General features: G+C 38.6%; 1 long non-coding RNA gene across 1 annotated transcript; it reads right to left on the bottom strand.

Annotated features, from left to right (window-relative positions):
- Positions 1–5,443: 5,443 nt before the first annotated feature.
- LOC144542950 (uncharacterized) lies at positions 5,444–6,738 on the bottom strand. The gene is made up of 3 exons (XR_013507520.1): positions 6,694–6,738; positions 6,062–6,132; positions 5,444–5,592 (listed from the first exon to the last, which is right to left on the bottom strand). It is a non-coding gene; the product is annotated as an uncharacterized LOC144542950 (long non-coding RNA).
- Positions 6,739–7,243: the final 505 nt, after the last annotated feature.

Below are 7,243 nucleotides of genomic sequence, written 5' to 3' on the forward strand. Positions count from 1 at the left end.
TCAGCCGCAAGCTCTTCCTGAGAGAAGTAAGGTATTCAACTGTTGAGAAGGAGGCCTTGGCAGTGAAGTGGGCTCTTGACTCCTTAAAGTACTATCTGATTGGCAAGGAGTTTCTTCTAGAGACTGATTATCGGGCTCTGCAATGGATACACAGAATGAAGGACACCAATGCGAGAATAACCCGATGGTACCTTTCTCTCCAGCCTTATCGTTTCCAGGTTAAATACAAACCAGGATACAAGAATGTCATCGCCGATTTCTTGTCCCGTTCCTCTGATGAGTAACGTGCTTAAGGGGGGGGGTGTGTGACAAAGTGGGTATGACCGCATCAGTTGTCACTGTGAACATTATTTCTTTATACATAACTTAAGCCCATTGTTACATCTCTACATGTTTGTTAATTCTATCAGGTATTGAGTTGACCGGTAATTTCACTGTGTAATGCGAACGCACATAACTATCCCAGGTCTGTTTGTGTTTAGCATTATATTTTGTTGAGATTTCCAAATTACATATTTTCGGTTTAACACAGTAATGACAGACAAACAGTGTTGCTATTTCATTTACCTTTATTGTTGTTTTGGTTAAAGGATGTTCAGAATTGTATATGTAGCACTGTAGGTATTTACAGATAGCCAGGACCAGAGTCTAGGTTCGGAGGAGCAGTTTATGACTAGAACTCAGGGATAACAGACCACAGACCAAGAGGTAAGTTTGAACTGCTGGCTTATTTATATAGAACAATTAGTAGTAGACATACACATAAATTGGTACCAAATCACACATTCCACTCCCACAGAGAGATTGTGCATTTAAATCCCTTGTAACCATCCAAAATAAAACCCAAGTCAAAAAATAAATAAATATTTCTCCCTATTCTATCTCACTTTGGTTTGATTTAAACCTATTTGAGTTCAAGAGATAATTTTCAACTTAGGTTCCTTTAAATTGTTATTTAGTTTCTTGTTTCTCTTTGAGCTGACTCAGTTCTAAGTTCTCGTTTATCTTAGTTAGGCCTATTTAAGAGTTTAGTTCTACCTTCTTGTTAGTTTACTTAACCAGTACACAAGTTTAGAATTTACAGTAACACAACCCATTTGCATTATCAATTCGGCACAAAATAAATGGAAAATAAAATACAATTGAATACAGAATCAAAACTCAAAATTTCACAGATAAATATACAGTATATGATCAATAAACTCAAATGTCACAACTCGGTGTGTAATCAGTCCTTTTGTTAAGTCTTTTACATGTCCAAATGAGTTCCACTGCGTGTTGCAGCAAAATACTGAAGGTTTAGTCCTACCACGATCCAGGTGCATGAATCAGTGTCCTTATCCTTGGAGTGTAGGTTGGTCTTGCAGAAGCAGACGCCTATCCAACGTAATTTCGCCTATGGGTGGCTCGCCATCTTCTTTGCCCAGCTTTGGGTGTGCAAACACCAAGCGATCCGATCCTCACAACTAAACCTGGCCTGTTGCATGTACAACAGTGCAATATACATACAAATATTTTAGTCTTACATATTTCGTAACAAAATGAAGTACTTGAGGAAAATGAGCAACTAAATACAGGTTAATTGTTAGGCTAATTTAACCTGAACCGCACCCTAAAATGGCGGCGCCGTTCACCTCACTTTACTAACGAGGCTAAACTTGACCATGCCTGTTGCATATAGCTTCTCAGTTCGCTTTACACAAAGAAAACCACAAAATACACAACATAAAACTTATTCACACTGTCTTAGCTTAGCTACTGGCAATTTCGGCTGCACATTCAGCTTGAAAAACAAGGAAATAGCATGCTAATTGACACATTGAAAAATAGCTTTAACTTACCAAATCCTTGTTCAAAACTCAAACAAAAACCAGAATCCAGCAAGGTAGACAGAAGGTGAACACAAAATCCTCCAAAAATGGAAAAAAATAAAGGTTTACGTTCCTCAAACTTGCTTCTTTTCTCTTATTTTCCTTCTCTCCTCACTTGTTTGCGACTTCTCTGTTGCTCGGCTCTTACGATCTATCGTTCTCTCTCTCCAGCAAGCGGTGCTATAGTCAGTCTACACTGATTGGCTATTACCGCTGCACTTGTTAAAGGAACAGTACACAAAGTAAAATAGCAAAATCAACAGTGTAAACTGCTATTATGACTTAACGTTGATTAACTTAATAACTGATGTTAGTTAATTTGCTTTAATTACATTTATTATTTGTTTAACCTTTTATTTGTTTAAGGTTATATTAACCTAGGTTACATATAGTTACGTTTTCTTTGTTCACAGAAGTACTCTTACCTGCCGCGGGAAACGACTGTTTGGGAGGGGGCCGCCCTGCAGTTGCGTCTATTATGTGGTTGATGACGTCAGCGATGAAAAGAAAGACATTTAATTTCTCTGTAGGGTCCTTTCCATAATGTTGTCAGACACTTATAATAACAATCTGAGCCTGTCAGTGGCAAAAACAAGCACTTTTAGTGGACGTACATTGACGGTTCACATTTGCCCCCCCCAACCCCCCCCCCCCCCCCCCCCCCCCGCTGCCGGCTGACGCGATCTCGCTCAATACTGGACCAATTTCAAAAATTGTTGTCCCCATTAGTTACTTAGACACAAAAAGTTGGGAAAATAGGGTCCAGGTTGAAAAATACCGAAGTTACCCTTTAATTCAGCCAATTGGTGCACATTACATTAAGTTAGACAGAAAAATAGCATAGGGATGTTTATGACTGCTCATCAGTCCATGATGCATATTCATAATTGAAACAAAAGGAATATAGAAAAGACACCATTTGGTGACCATGGAGAGATGAGATCACTCACAGCTATAGCTGTGAGTCCAGATGCCAACAGACCATCAGCATTACAGCTGAAGCCTGCATCCACAGCAAATCTAATAACTAATGTAGCCTGAAAACGCCATACTTCAAAACTTCATATTTGGAATAAAAACAACACAACCAAATCAGTGTCTGTGTATTTATTTCTAAAAAACAATATATACAGAGGAAACGGAGGTGCAATCATTACACTCTTATATTAAATATTACAGGCACATCGCCCAAAGTGCTTGTGTAGCAAAACGGCAAAAAGAACTACAATTAAATGATAAACAGTAACGAACTATAAGGTATTTCATAAACATGGCATAAACATGTTCAATCATCGTGAATTTACTGCATGGAATTCCTGGAATGCGCTTTTACTCACACACTCATCTTATATTTCCTATAGCCTCTCGTACAGTTATGATGATTGGTGTTTATGTCCATGTTTATTGCATGCACACCCGTTTAACCTGGTTTGGACATAAACAACAATCATCATCATGGGCCAGAAAAATCAGACTCGTTCTCTGCTTACTAACAGCGCCACAGCAGCCACTATATCATTACGCACATAGCACCGCTATATCTTGTGAGCCATAATAGCTTATTGATTGATCACACATGATTAGGTCTAATTTATGATCCGATATGCGTTATTCTTATTTCCACATTACTGTACAATTTGGTGACATTATGTAAACCTGTTTACTTGCGCTAGAATAAAAATCCTGCTTGGAGAAAAAAGGATAATGAGGAAGATGAGCTTGTTAGAGCTATTGCAGCAGGAATAGGAGGGTTATTCCAGACAGGACTTTCGATTAGTAAAATGGTCCTTGCATGTATTTTCTATCAGAAATATAGTTTACTAGTATTATTATTGGATTATACAGTGCCCCGCTCTTGCCCCCAGTTTCTGTGTCTCGCTCTCCAGACCTCCATGGTGCTGAAAGGGCGCACGGTGCTATATGCAGACTTGTAGCGCAGCGGCTACTTCCCAGTACCAAACATAAGGATCTCGTTCCCATGCGTTACTAAGTCGTGGCCACGACATAATTATCTCGTTCCCACGCCTTAATAAGTCGTGGCCACGACATAATTATCTCATTCCCACGCGTTATTAAGTCGTGGCCACGCATTAGCATCCCGTTCCCACGCATTACTAAGTCGTGGCCACGACATAATTATCTCGTTCCCACGCCTTAATAAGTCGTGGCCACGACATAATTATCTCATTCCCACGCGTTATTAAGTCGTGGCCACGCATTAGCATCCCGTTCCCATGCGTTATTAAGTCGTGGCCACGCATTAGCATCCCGTTCCCACGCGTTACTAAGTCGTGGCCACGCATTATTTTATTAACATGAGATGTCACCAGAGGGGCTCCGTAGTTTTCTGACTGTTTACTGGGAATTTTACTTCAAAATACTATTTATTTCCATAAAGCCATGTTACAAATAACATAAATCTCCCAAAAACATACAAATAGTAATAAACACAATGAATATTGATCAAGTTTGTGCGTCCTGTACCCTGTAATGACATTGAATCAGGGCCACAGAGCTCCATTCTACGCAGGCATATTTATAGACAACGGCTGGGTCCTCCAGGTCATGTGACCCATCCCGGGATTCCTCTCAGGCAGAGCCATATAGAGAGAGAGTTGCGTCAACGGAAGTCCAAAATGCTTGATTGTCACGTGATTCACGTAGCTTCAGATAGTTCCAGGAAGTACTTGGCGGGCAATTTGAAAACGTAAATACAGAGAGACAGAACTGCGATTTTTGGTAATTAGTAGTCAATAAATGCATTGATTTACAATATTTATATACAATATTTATATAGCACACCGACATGTGTATGTAGTTACATCAATGTTTTTTTAAAAAGTAAAACTTGTATGGTAGTCAAGAGCAATCGCATCCTAATGTTTATTGATATATTTAAAGGGAGGGGAAGGGAAGGAATGTTTCAAAATTCAGATTAGATTAATTTTCTACCATTTCTTTAATTCATGGTGGTTTCAGTAATCCCATGGTAACTGAGGGCCTAAGTAATCTTAATGACTTAAGCAGAAATCTGCTTATTAAAAAGGGTACATTAAAACACATCCCATCCAGACAGGACAGGACACATTAAAACACATATATATTTATACACATATAAATACATATATTTTATGTATCTTTTGTCTTTTTACTATGCATTTATTTACCGCAATGAATTCATTAAATAAATCTCTAATAAACTCAGAAACATGAATAGCATGTCAAGCAGGTTGTCTGTGCCCTTTCCTCCGTGTTGTCCTTGCATATAGTCTCCACCATGGTTTGCTATATATATAAACAATATAAAACTATTAAAAAAGTGTCTCGTGTCCAAGTGGACACAGTTACTGACTGGTTACCATCCTTGATAATAAACACTTATTTCCAAATGTTATGGAAACCACAAATAAGTGTACGGTTTCCCCACTGACACGGAGAGGAGAAAAAAATGGTTGGCTCAAGTCAGCAGGAGCAATCTTACTATCACTAAAGATCACAACAACAAAAAAATATGCGAGGTAATAATATTCAAACACTTCATTTGCACTTTTTCACAAACAAAGACCATACCATTGGGAAGCTTAATGTTTGGTTTATTAAAAATAAGGAACAGGGAAAGGCTTGTAAAACCCAGGGAGTTGAGACTCAGGGTGCAGGGTGAGGGTGCTGTCTCATTGCAGGGAGTCTTCAGGCTCCATTGAATCCCCCTGTGGTTCTTGGGCTGAAAGAGAGAGGGAGAGAGGGAGAAAAAGACAGAGGAGAAAGGGTTAGACACACCTATATAGGCTTGGATGGGAAATTGCCTTGGGAGATGAGGTGTGGTCTTTGTTCCTCAACTTAAGTTATGGAACTTCATTAGTTGTGATCATCAACAGCTTTTGCTGCTGATGTTTAACAAAGTATGACAAGTGGCATCAGTTACTGATGTGATATTAATTTAAATAAAGTTGTCTCATGTTCTTGGTTGTCTTTTATATATGTAATGAGTGTATACATGTCCAGTGCTCCTACAGCAGGTTACTAATATACACTAACAAGATAAGATTACTTATATAATACAGTAATAGAATACATGTTTAGTATGATTACTTATATAATACTGTAGTATAATACTTTTAGTATTTAGTATGATTCCCCATTTAGCCTAGTATGATTCATTTTTCAAAATTGCTGGCCTATTTTAAACTTACCTTGTGTTTTCAATCTCACTTAGGTCCTCCAACTTCTCTCTCCCTTTGCCATCAATCCAAAATCAGCTGAGCTGCAACATAATATAGACAGGTAATAGTCAACAGAATCACAAAGCCTAAAAACACTCAACCCATAAGTTACGTTTTTGTTTACTGTTTTGAAGTCTCAAATATGCACTCTAAATCCATATCAATAGCGATGTATCACAAACATAGCTCTCTTCCTTATTATTGTGTAACGTTAACTTTATTATTAGCTCTTACTCCAAAATGGATATCCTCATTTCACCACCTCCACCCACCACTCTACAAACACATGCCCCAATGTTATATTTAACTAATATTTAACTCCCCCCACCCCGCAAAAAATCACGGTTAGAAGTATTTTTCTCTAATTCCACAACGTTGGATGAAATGGCATTAAGAGAACGGAATTTATAATTAATAGGCTATTCGTGGTTAACGTTATGTGTTGCTAACTTTATTCAGTATCCTAGCCTAATCTGTTATCTGTTAACGTTCCCTAAATCTACTAATTTAGAGGGGGATAATCCACTAACATGCTTTAATGCACATGTTAATTTGATACAGATGTGCTGATAATATACAATCTGATTCTTTAAACATCTTACCCTTTCAAAGTGCATCACAAACGGTCCATTCCGCTGCAACTCTACTGTGCTGCTAGTGTTAGCCGCTAACTTCCGGGAACTATTGAGAGGCTCCGCGATCCGCCATTGCTGTAAAAAAATGGTCCATTGGAGAGAACGGAGATGACGCAACTCTCTCTCTATATGGCTCTGCTCAAGTGTGAACAGTCTGCTGGCAATAGAGAGCCTAAGTCCCTCCCCTTCCGGTGGACCACCATGGGACCTTATTTCGGAAAAAATATGTACGGTAGTCAACGGCGAGAGACAAATAATTGTTTGATCCCGTTTGTATTGTGCCATGAATTACACATATGATGTTTTGTCAATTTAAATGATAATTTTGCAAGTCAAGAAAGTCGCAGTTTGTCGTAAAACTGTTTAACTATAACACTGTAAAAATACATAATTAGAAAGACTACACACCCAAAAGTCGCGCAAGTGACGTAACATCCTCTCTCCACAAGCTACCCAGAGCCGCTGAAGCTAAGTCCCTCTCAGATAGCAGGAGTATTATACACAACCTGGAAGGTAG

This window comes from Centroberyx gerrardi, chromosome 19 (genome assembly GCF_048128805.1).
Source record: "Centroberyx gerrardi isolate f3 chromosome 19, fCenGer3.hap1.cur.20231027, whole genome shotgun sequence".
Taxonomy (NCBI): Eukaryota; Metazoa; Chordata; class Actinopteri; order Beryciformes; family Berycidae; genus Centroberyx; species Centroberyx gerrardi.